The sequence below is a fragment of the Miscanthus floridulus genome, chromosome 4 (assembly GCF_019320115.1).
Source record: "Miscanthus floridulus cultivar M001 chromosome 4, ASM1932011v1, whole genome shotgun sequence".
Taxonomy (NCBI): Eukaryota; Viridiplantae; Streptophyta; class Magnoliopsida; order Poales; family Poaceae; genus Miscanthus; species Miscanthus floridulus.
This window is the reverse complement of record NC_089583.1, coordinates 12,176,414-12,189,177: the sequence shown is the minus strand read 5'-3', so window position 1 is coordinate 12,189,177 and position 12,764 is coordinate 12,176,414. Positions and strand designations below refer to the sequence as shown.

The 12,764-nt window shown below is 44.6% G+C and overlaps 2 pseudogenes; one reads left to right on the top strand and one right to left on the bottom strand.

The window, feature by feature from the left end:
* Positions 1-1,061: 1,061 nt before the first annotated feature.
* On the top strand, positions 1,062-3,129 carry LOC136549432 (NADPH-dependent aldehyde reductase-like protein, chloroplastic; annotated as a pseudogene).
* Positions 3,130-3,833: 704 nt separating this feature from the next.
* LOC136549434 (DNA topoisomerase 6 subunit B-like) lies at positions 3,834-11,018 on the bottom strand (annotated as a pseudogene).
* Positions 11,019-12,764: the final 1,746 nt, after the last annotated feature.

Genomic DNA, 12,764 nt, shown 5'->3' with positions numbered 1-12,764 from the left:
CGCTACTAGGGACAACTATAACCAAGCGATCTAAGTCTTTCCAGAAAAGCTGCTTAGCACTCTCATCATGACCTAATTGGGGGGCATACGCACTAATTACATTTAAGACCATATCACTAATGACAAGTCACTAATGACAAGTTTAACTAAGATGATCATATCCCCTTCTCACCTCTACCACACCATCCTTGAGGCTCTTATCAATCAAAACTCCTCCATTTTTGTTTGAAGTTGTCCCTGTGTACCAGAGCTTGAAGTCGATATTGTCCACCTTCTTCGCATTCTGCCCCTTCCATTTAGTCTCTTGGACGCAGAAGATATTTACACGCCTCCTAACCGCTGTGTCCACTAACTTTCTTAACTTACCTGTAAGGGACCCTACATTCCAGCTACCTAAATAGATCCTAGTTGGCTCGACTAGCTTTCTTACCCTTCGCACTCGCCGAGGTAGGTGTGAAGACCCTTGCTCATTTTGCACCACACCCGGGCGCTGATGTGGCGCGCCACTAAGGATGCGACGACCCGATCCTTGCTCACTTGACACCGTGTCCAGATCACAATACGGCGCATCACGGGGGTGACGACCCGGCCCTTGCTCATTTAACACCATACCCGGGTTCCGACATGGCGCGTCACTAAGAGGGTTATGCCCCAACAGGATTCTTTTGGGTTTCATTTCCATTAAAGTTGTTAAGTTTTTACATTGGCTCGCCACGCCTAACACAACCCTTCTTCTTTACCTGGGCTTGAGACCTGCTATGCTGGGACACCAAAGGCGCAGTGAGTATTGCACCAGATGAACATATAGTTAAATGCATATTGCTTACATAGAAAGACAGATTTTATTCTTAAAGTACTAATTTAGATTAAAAAAAGAACCTCAAACTAAAATTGTCACTAGAACTGGCCATCATGACATATTGATGTTGCCAGCATCATTTCTGTTTATCCATATCACATAATGACATGATTTTTGAAAAAAAAAAACAGTGACAGTTAATAGCAAGTGATACATGTATTGTCCTCGTAGCTTGATTGTTTCTATAAATTTTGATATCCATCTCCCTGTGATGTTCCTCAGTATTCCCTAGACTACATCGGACGCTACTATATGTCAGGATGGGGTATCTTGTGAGCTCATTGACCTAAAAACGCTTGTACCATGGGACAAGGAAACAGTAGAGTCCTCGGTCAAGAATACTGGAAAGCTCCTTGTATGCAGCTCTTCTCACATGTCTATTCACATCAACTTATTGTCATCTCTGCATTGTCTCTATGAGATGCTACCATTCCTCAGACAATTCTGTAACAGGTTAGCCATGAGGCTCCAATCACCGGGGGGTTCGGCACAGAGATTGCTGCATCCATCACCGAGCGCTGCTTCCAGAGGGTAGTGAACCTTCCAGCCTTTCTTACTGAATGGATTATCTATAGAACATGTAAAATCAATCATGTGTCGCCTCGTCTTGATGCTCCTCTGATCACATTCATTCCTAATTTGATCTGTTCCAGTTAGAAGCACCTGTAGCAAGTATGCGGCCTCGACACTCCCTTTCCTCTCGTTTACGAACCATTTTACATGCCCACCAAGAACAAGGTATGATCCTGACCACTTACCAGTTGGAGTTCCACCATTTGCTATGCAGCTGTAGTGTGATTTCTAACCCAAGTCTATTGCAGGTCTTGGACGCTATAAAAGCAACTGTAAATTACTGAACTGTTGGTCTGTTGGACCTGCCGGACATGTTCCTTGATCAAGACAGTAGTTACACAACCTATAGATAGATGTGCACTGTTTGCACTGCTGGTCTGTAACCTGAGAATGAATATCCACAAACCAGCTTATTTATTCAATAATACAGCGATAAATAAAGTTGCAAGGTGCAAATTGTGGAATAATACATATATCGAAGTGTCTCCCTGCGAAATTCCTACGTAATTGTTGCTTTGATCAAGGGTATCTTCCATCGGAGGTGAAAGCTTGATGCCACCGCACTTGACAGGACAGGAACTGGACAGCACCAGGCTCACGAGACGTCGCGGTCCCCGTCGCCGCCCCGTCGTGCTCTGGACGCAACCGCCGAACGGCCGGGCCCGGCGAGACGTGGATGGCGCGGGTGCCGCACACGAGTGGTTAACACTGGACGCACCCGCGCGTGCGAGACCCAAGAAACCCCAGAGCCGCCGATAGGTACAATGGCAGACGCTGGTGACGTCTCCGCCGTAGCCACCGCCGCCGCCGAGGCCTCGGTGCGACCGGCGGGCAACGCCCAGCCGCTGGCGGGGCGCGTGGCGATCGTGACGGGCGCGTCGCGGGGCATCGGCCGCGCCATCGCGGCGCACCTGTCGTCCCTGGGCGCGAGCCTGGTGCTCGGGTACGCGTCGCGCGCCGACGAGGCGGACGCGCTGGCGGCGTCGCTCCCGCGCGCGGTGGCCGTGCGCGCGGACGTCTCGGACGAGGCCGGCGCGCGGTCACTCTTCGACGCGGCGGAGTCGGCGTTCGGCGGTGGCGCGCACATCCTGGTGGCCAACGCCGGGGTGATGGACGATACGTACCCCGCCGTGGCCGACACCACCACCGAGGCCTTCGACCGCGTCCTCGCGGTCAACCTGCGCGGCGCGTTCCTGTGCCTCCGGGAGGCGGCCAACCGCCTGCGCCGCGGCGGCGGCGGGCGGATCGTGGCCGTGACGTCGTCCGTGGTGGGCAGCCTCCCGCCGCGGTACGCGGCGTACACAGCGTCCAAGGCGGCCGTGGAGGCGCTGGTGCGGACGATGGCCAAGGAGCTCAGGGGCACCCGCGTCACGGCCAACTGCGTCGCGCCGGGGGCCACGGCCTCGGACATGTTCTTCAAGGGCAAGAGCGAGGACATGGTGCGGCGCGCCGTGGAGATTTGCCCGATGGAGAGGCTCGGCGAGCCCGGCGACATCGCGCCGGTGGTCGGGTTCCTCTGCACCGACGCCGCCGAGTGGGTCAACGGCCAGGTCATCCGCGCCAACGGCGGCTATGTGTGATGTGGGAGATCTTTAGCTTTTACAGCTTCTTGGTGTCGATCATCATCTTCTTCTTGTGTCACGCACTGTTTCACCATCTTGTTATCGAGAAGTTTAGCCTAATCGTTCTAGCACAAATCGGAATGCTTTCTCGCGTCCAGAAATTGAAGCCCTGTGCTCTCCTTTCGAGGATCGTGGGGCGGCGGCGTCCGGCTTGACCTCGGGTCGAGGTCGAGGTCGAGGTCGAGGTCATTGCCAAGTCAGCCGGCAATCGTCACAGGAACACATAGCCAGCCCATGGAGGATCTAACCCGGGGCTGCTGTTTTTGTGATGAACTCTTTCATGATAAAAACTAGTCTATGGTCGTTAAGATCTCCTGTGCATGCTCTCTCCTGCAACAACTAGCGCCCTGTTCGCTTAGGCTAGTTTGGCTGATAAGTCATGGCTGAAAGTATAATTGACTGATTTGGTGTGAGAGAAAAATAATATTCGTTGGCCGAAAAAGTACGGTTTATAAGCCAAACAAGCCCAAACGAACAGGGTGTAGGGTTCAACCCTAGTCGGTGCTTTCCCCACCCAGGCAGTGTACTGGTTTCAAAATTCGAATTTTATTATTCTTGAAAGTAATTAGTTACCTATATGAGTTTGTTTTCTACATGTAGTTTGGTTATTGAAAAGTGGTAGAATACTGTTAAGTTAAAATGTGCATTTTATTAAAAATAGAAAGCCAACTAAACGCTTTCTAGATTTGAGCTATTCTTTTAGTATATCTCAAGATCTATCAGACCAGCTTTTGAGAGATGCTCATAGGGGTCTTGCAAAAATAAAGGGTAACAAAATGTTGGATCCAGTGATTTTTCATGCAAATCCGTTGGTGTTAAAGTACATTAAGTTCAGGTACAATATCAATACAGTTCATGGACAGTTTCATCCTAAGAACTATGGGAATTTGGTATGGATGGGCCTGAGGATGGCGAACGTGTAAGTTTCCCTCTCAAGGAACAAATCTGAACACAAAGACTGGACTCTGTAAGTCGACAAACTTGTAAGATCCTTCAAGTGAGTTCAAATATATTGCTTCTCGGGGCTCCTCGCTTACTCCACTCTGCATGGCGTAGTCCAGTGCCATTTCATAGTCGAGCTGGGGAACAATAAAAAAATTAAACAGATGATTGAAATAAAACTTTTGATGGCCTAATTTATCGGCACTCCAGACGTTAAGCAGTTTTGTAATAGGAAAAAAACAATAACCAATATGACATGATTGTATTCCACATCAGCAACGAATTTATTCAATATATCATATATGACTTCTGAAAAGTAATGCAGACACTGATGGGATAAGTCTCATGTGTGGGCTGGTCTTTGTGGGGCTGTGCTGGTCACATGGTCCTTGTGGCTGCATGGTCTGTTTTTAGGACAGCATCTTAGACTAGAGGACAGCATCTTAGAGCACACCATCTTAGACTAGAGGACAACATCTTAGAGGACAGCATCTTAGAATAGCATCTTGGCATATGTTTGGCTGGCTAACAGCCTATAAATATGTACCCCCAACCCCTCAGATTGACATGGCATTTGAAAATAAACCAGAAAATTGCCCCAACTCCTAGTGTCATCTTCTCTCGATGAGAGTAAGAATTCTGCTACTACCAAGAGTAAGAATTCAGCGACTAACAGACACATCTTGAAACAGAGCACACAAGAAAATGTGTCACAGACTCAGATTTATCTTTATTTTGTTTCTATATAAGTTTTTTCTTACCTGTTCAACATGCTGAGTCAAGCAGTTTCTAAATGTCATCTCTGTCACCTCCTGAGAATCTACCTTCTCAAGGAGTTCCTCATCTTCCTTATCATAGCGTGGCCTTTTTGGGGGAGATTGATCTGCAATTTCTACCAGAGTTTCCATAATCGCTCTTGCAACATCAGGAATATATCTGCAAATATAAAATAGTAAAATAAGATAAAAATGCATACAATTTGGGAGAACTTTGTGTCAGTGTGAAGCAGCATGTGAGTCATTTTGTTCATAATAAATTCATTATCACAGAATGTAGCTTTTTCTACAAATAGTGGTAAGGATTAGAGAAGACCAGTTTTAGTCCCAGGAGTTTACGTTGTCAGCCTGAATGCCAGTAGTGACACTATATATCAACCAATATCAGCATTCAACAAGTATTATGGAATGTGTGGTTCAGTACAGCTTCAAAAACAGGAGCTTTGCCATAATTCTAATTATTATATACAATACTCTGACCCCCAAAGTAGAAAGTAGAAACTACCTGTTCAGGTTCCTTTTCCTGTCCTGCCGCTCACGAGCCTGAAGTTTCTTCACAATCTTAGACTTCAGTTGAAGACAGCACTGCTTCAGGGCTGACTGAAGGTGCGAGAGGATGATTAATATGTGGCCTTACAGACACAGTTAATCAGGGAAGTTCGAATGTAGCATAACAGCAGATGATATTTCAGTTATGTCATCCCCAATGTACTCCTTTCCAGTTCCTTTGAAAGGTATCTTTGTACTTACAATGCTCACAAAGACACCAACCTTATCTTGCTGTTGATTAATTTTGTAGCTGCCCCAACTAAAAAGAAGGATGGGAAAAGCTATAGAATAGGTAGAACATCAGATACTAATGATACACTAACCATGCTAAAAAAAAACAAACTCGATCCTTTTTTGAGCAGTTCTTGTGATGACATCAGCACCTTGTTCAAAAAGAAGCGGTATTCTGTTTGCAAACCTAAAAATATTTAGACCCTGAATGAAACAAAGATAACAATATAAGAATTTTAATCCCAGTAGAATCATGTAGTGATATCTTGTCAGTTTCTCCCTCCGTCCATAAATAGAAGGCGCAACTCCTCCAGTACCAGCGAGAGAGAGAGAGCATGCATGCTCTGTGAGTAACGGTCTGTGCATGCGGCGAGGGAGGAAGCGAGGACGTTAGCAGGCACAGCAGTAAATGTTGCATGCGCGTGAATGGTGCCAGGACTCAGCCACCTTGTATACTTGGACTATAGAAAAAAGTGGTTACGCCTTCTATTCACGGACAGAGGGGGTAAAAAGCAAAGGATGGAAAGAACATTCCCCATAGTTGGAGCTCAATGTAATACTGACAAACAATTATGTTTGCTCCTTAAAAGTTTCGCCATCAAATCAATGAAGTGGAAGAACTCAGTGAATCTAAAACGCGCAAGCAGCTATTAGTGTTTAAATCAGATATGCCCAGGTCTCAACATATAGCCAAAATTGCGAGTTCTCATTCTTCCAATTTTGAGTGGTTAAATTCATAAATTCTTTCAAAAATAATATTTTTCTTTTTTACAGGACAGGCCATTCTAGGAGTTTAAATCAGTATAGTATCTCAGACAAAAAGAAATTACCCTGGGAAATTTAAAAATGTTAGCATCAAATAAAACAGCAAATCAAATAGGAATAATCAACTATCATGATCTTTACAATAACTACCATCACACATTGAATGTTAGGAATAATCCTGTGTCTAGGTTCATACTTCATAGCCTTAACTTTAGCTTAATTTCAGCATGAAGTAATAACAGTAATAGAGGCTAATTGTGTAATATTCTGCATTAATTACAAGGCTATCACAGCCTAAAATGAAGCTCACGGCAGCCTATATATATTGGAGAGAAAATCAGAAAGACTAAGTCATTCCAGCCACCAAACCCACTGTTTTCCTGTGTATGAGAGTTCCTGGTGATCTGTTTGGGGGGCTATTTGCCTATCATTGAAAATTGCTGGAACCACAAAGGACAAACAAAATACATGTTTCTACAATCTTTTTTAACACAATAAATAAAAGCATAAATGTTGCTTTACAGAGTAAAACTTGAAGTGTTTCCTTACTTGTTTAACATCTTTTCCACCAATGCTTATCCCAGCTTCAACAATAAATGGGTGACCTTCAAAAACCTGAGGGCTGAATGGAGGACAACATTTAAGATATTAGTTTGTTCAAATATGCAGTATTGAAATGCCTTCTGGAATTCAATCTGGTTAAAATGATATACCTGCTTGCATGTGTTGCAACCATATCAGGGTGCAACTCTTTTATGATACCCAGGCGTAAATTATATTCACCTGCAGGACTAAGACACTATAGAATTGGTTGATTTTGATACCACGATGACCAGTTGCACATATGAAAGCAGCCAAAGAATAGCTGAGAAATAAAGGAGGTAGGGAATGCATACACTGCCGCTGGGATCATCAAACTTAGCCTGCCTAAATAATTGATGTATTCGAACTAATTGCTGAGAAGTAAGGCTCTTAACTGTCATTTTTGGACTGAAATCAGGTCCCATCTCTCCTACCAAATCAAAAATATGTTATATTAAAACATAGAACTGATAACAAGAATAGTAAAGCCTAGATACAGAGTAATACAAAAGTACATAACAAAAATACAACTACATTTTTAGCCCAAAACAGGTTATAATAGGATTTGTAGATAATTTTAGTGGAGAGTAGAATACTTTGAAAAAGCAACATTAGAAACATAACTGAAACTCAGAACCATAAACAGCAAGGCAAGATCAAACTGTCAAAGGAAGCTCTTCACGATCGCAAAAGATTCTATTCTAGAAAATTGGACTATAGTGGTCCATGATGTGTTGAAAACAGATAGAAACTATATTGACTTAGTTATTTTTTTAGTTTACAATAACCAGGTCAGCCACAATGCATATCATACAACTCACCAATTAAACGTTCAGCGTGTGGTTTGCTTATATTCACGAACTCGTGTTGTAGAAACCGTAAAAGATTTTGCTTTGTAGTTTCTGCAACTAAGCGTTTTATCAGTAACAAATCGACCGCAGATGGGTGATGCTTTGTTTGAAGTGGAACAGGAGGCATAACATCTGTCCGCCGTGCAAACTTTATTGTTAAGTTTTTGCTGCAGGAAACAAATTCATTCATGAAAAAATGGCAACAGCTTTTGCACAACATAAATAACCATAAATGAAATGCTTACTCTGCTGCATCAGATAGAAATCTAAAAAGGAACTGAGCATATGGCGTGATGACTGCCATCTGACGCATATAATGGAGGATCTTTGACTGCACGAAAGAGATCACTTGATTAGCTTTACAGCATAATTCCTTGTTTCAAATGTTCCAAAAATGTGCTACTCACACGATGAGTTGTCCAATTTCCCTCAATTATAACTTCAATCTCTGCCCCATGCCAGTGAGTTTTGTTCTCTCTTTTCTCATGTAAATGGACATGAGGGATATTTCTGAGAAGTGGGAATACACCAAAATGGGTCATGGTAAAGGTAAACTGCAGAAGTTACCAAACTGACATAAATAGAGACAAAAAGCAATATCAAGTCAGTACGTGTGTTGAACAGACACATGAACCAACAAGCTGTACTTATGAATATCTATGTCCAGGCGACAGAAGGAAGTATAGTTCTGGCCTTTCATCGATGACTTAATTTCAATAGGAAGTCCTGTGCTCATCTTTGACCATATAAGTGCCTGTTCTAATCCACAATTATAATGTAAACAGAACATTAGAGCCAGTAAAAAAAAAATCCATGAGAATAGGTCACATGTTTATTGTCACAAGCTATTTTACAGAGGCAAAACACCATGAGTATCTCTTAGACATGGGATAGATTAAGCAAAAGAATACCATCAAATTTGAAACAACAAACAAGAGAACAAACTAATAATAGATCACTTAAAAGGTATAATCAAAGTGAAAGAAAAGGATGATTATGCCAACTGCAAACAAGTTGCTATTATGATTGTAATAACATTTTACATTAGTTACGATGCAAGTTTTACATGGCTATGTAGAAATGAAATAAAAGTATCATGACAAACAGCATAAGATGAACAATACTTGGTTGTACACTTGCACTATCCAATCCAAACTCAAAGATAGTCATGCCCAAGCAAAAGAAAGAAAACAATTTCAACATTTCATGATAATGCAGAACTCAACTAACTGTTTGCATTCATTCTTATCTATCAAACAGATACAAAACAATAGTTCACAGCAGCATACAATTTAGAAAGCTTCTTCTCAACAGCGTACACAAAAAACTTTACCATTTTAGCACCGAGTCCAAATTTTCCACGTGTTTGCCTCAAACCATACTTTGTGCCTGACAAAACTGCACCAAATGTAAATAACTCCAATGATATTGGGCATCATGGTACTATCTCCTCTCCAAGCAAGAAAGGATCAAATTGTTTGGATTCAGCATTTATGGATTAAAGATACCATTAAAAACCTACCTCTCCCAAGCATATTTGGGATATCATCATGTGGCATACCTCTTACCATTATCCTGCATCCACAGGGGGGAGGGGGGTGGATTAGTCAAGATCAAAAGTAAGAAAATATATTTTCACCGGATATATCACATTGTCACGGCAATACCTTGCAAGTCACTTTGAAAAGTGCAGCCTCGCCCCGACCTTTTCCTCGAACAGATGGAGCCTCCTCAACTTTCTTCCCAAGTGCAGCGTGTTTAGCTTGAGTTTCTTGGAAACGTGCCTCCTTGGCCAGGCGTTTCTAAGTATTGCGAAATCATAAATAATACAAAGAGGCAAGTTTGTGAAGTCCACAACGCCTCTCAATACATCCACAATGTTCAAACTAATACAAACCTAGGTGCTCATCTTACCTCACGATCCTTTTCTGACTAGAAATCATCATATAGTGCCTCGTCAACATGCTGTCGTTCCACTAGCCCTATCATTGTGTTGAACTTGGTCCTTGTGATCTCTTCTCTGACAAGGATATGGCAAAACAAAGTTATGGGGCACTGTCCCATACTGCAAAATAGAAAAGACAACAAAGAATACATTTGGGGATTACTTACATTGTAATCTCTATATCAGGGAGCTCTGATATGGATTCGGCAGAATCAAGGGCATTCTCTCAACTAGCTCCCGCAACGTAGTGTACAGGGATTTACCAGGCTGACCAGCACCATTACATCGGTATCTATGTGAAATAATGATTACGATAGCATCTGATAGATTTCCTCCCCAAAAGTGCACTACAACTAGAATGAGTAATATCCGTGAATCAAAACAATGGTTGATAGTTTCTGCTTGTTCCCCATTGTCAGATGTGGTCTAAGTTTAATTTCTAGATTACATTGCGCTTGAACCAGGAGGAAAATAAAGAAATGATACTGTCTGTCGACAAGATAATAGAGCATCTGCATGACTGCGTCTAGCTAAATTTCGCAAACGCACGAAATCTAGCTGTTGCACCCAAATCGGCTAAAAGTCCTTAGAGAACAACTCACATTGTCAAATCCGGCAATGTTCTTGTTCTCCGCAAAGAATTCGGCGGGCGATTCTGCAGTAGAAACCCCAGAAAAGATACAAAATGCATAAGATAAACCGACCGAAAACCCCGAAATTCTTAATGAGAAAGGGGATCGGGGAGGGAGCTCACTGTGCTTGAGGAGACTGCTCTCCTTGGCCGACGACTTGGGGCCGGCAGCCACCTTCCCCTTCCCCGTCGCCTTCCCCTTGGCCGCCGCTGCCTTGGGTGTCTTCTTCTTGGTCTCGGCAGCGCAGTGGCCTCGTCGTCGGAGGTGTCCATGGCGACTTGGCGAGGTCGGATCGAATTGGGCAGGGAGCTAGGGTTTGGGGTTTGGGGTTTGGGGTTTGGGTACAAAATTGGAGAGCGCGAGCACTCAAAAGTCTGAGCCAAATGTGGGTCCGGTTTGGGACTTTGGGGTTTGGGCAGGGACTGTCGTACCAGGACCAAACCGAGGAGGGGACGACGCGAGGAACACACCGGAACGCCCGGGACCACGGACGGGCCGAGGGAGACCGGAGGAGCCACCCTAGGGGCGGGGTGGGGCGGCCACCCCAGCTACCGGCGAGCTCGCCTTATAACCCCGGAACCCCCGTTCTTCCCTAACACCGGCAGCGAGAAGCGCTGGAGCGGCAAGCCGGCGAGCCGCGAGCACGAGCAGGCAAGGCAACGCTGCGGCGCTGGAACCTGGAGGAAGAATGGGCCTTTTCTTTTGCTTTTTTCAGCCCAGCAGAGGTGAGAGGCCCATATTGAAAGCCCACTGTCGCATACTCCTCTATTCCCTAGCCCAACCGGTGGATCCCCAAATTCCCAATCGTCGATTCCCTGGTCACTTGATTGCTTCGGCTGGATTTTAACTCTAGCCTACTATAATTTATTTAGGATTTAAAGGCTTTGTTGTTGTTGTCGACGATTCCCTAGTCAAGGAGAGGAGGACGTCGCTGCCCGCCTCCAGCCGGCCACGGTGGCGCCGTGCGCCCGCGCTGTTGCCCGTCGTCGACGCCGCATCGGCCGTGGCCGGACCTTCGCACTCATGCGGTCGCGCCCCTGCACAGCGGCCCGCATCAGGCCTCCCACCGCTGCACGCGCACGCCTCACCGGGCGGCGAGCAACAAGCAAGCGTGTTGATAATGATATTACGCTGTCTCGAGACCCGTTGCGAAACTCAAATTCAAAATAGGTGTCTAACACAATACCTATAACCTTCAACAGAGTATCTATATGAAAGACCTATTTTAGGTGCTAAGAGAGGATTAACCTAAATCTGAGTATCTTCTTTCCTAGAGACCCATTTACATAAAGGTTTATCTTTTGGGGTCTTGTTGTTAGAGAAGATCAAAAATAAGTATTGAACCATTTGCCTATAACGCTACCCAAAGAACGAATGAGTCTTGTATTTTGAGTCGCGATTGTTGAAGACAGTCTTAGAGTCTTTCACCCGAAATGGTTTAAGGATAGCGATTGTATTTCTCATCTACTTTTCGCCATAATATGGGTGACTTATGATTGCAGCGTTTTTGCCATAATTTATGTGATTATAATATGTGGATGCGGTGCCTTTTGGTTCATTTTCTCGTTGCAATTCGCCCCGGCTATGATTTTTTTCTGGCTTCGTCATTTCTGGAGCCATGCCGGCCGACCACAGGAGGTCGCGCGGAGGGGGCGGCCGCGGCCGCTGTGCCCACCCGAGCCGGGCTGTCGCGCAGGGCCCACGCCACCCGCGTGGAGGGGTGCGAGGAAGGGAGGGGGCCAGCCACAGCAGGCGCAGGTGCTACCACCCTGCGCCTGTTGTCAGGAGGGAAGGAGAGAGAGAGGGTGTCACACCCAATTCTCATGTGTGCCCAGGGATCAGTCACACACACAAGTTGACAAATTATAAAAAGTATCATCACAGTGTATCTTACATCACGATTAATAACAATACATAGTCTTACACAACACAGTGGAAGATAAAATGATAACTCTCTCGTGGAACTCCATCACAGGGAAGATCAACTGGTTGACCATAAGCCTAATAATCCTCAGGAAACTCCTCATACCCGTTGTCATCTGTTACCCATTCGGGATGTTTATCCAAATATAGAAAGTAAAGCGTAAGTACTTCCCGTACTTAACAAGATAACATGGGATTATGAAGCTCAAACAGGATGACACAGGTTTACTGCAGTTAGCACTTTTAGTAAGTCCAGATTTTATTATCAAGTATAATCAAGTTATGCTTAAGCTCCCATTTAAACCCACATAAGCAGATATCATCAAATTATCATCGTATACCATCATAAATGAACCACAATAAGTAACCAATTATTCTGTGAGTTTTCTGGGCCACTCGTGACCGTGAGCATGGCTGTTATAACAGTTTGTAACCCTCTGCAGAGGTGGTGCACATTCACCGCGAGTCATGATTCCCATACGCCCAGGTTAATTACTCCCATGTCACTGCCAAG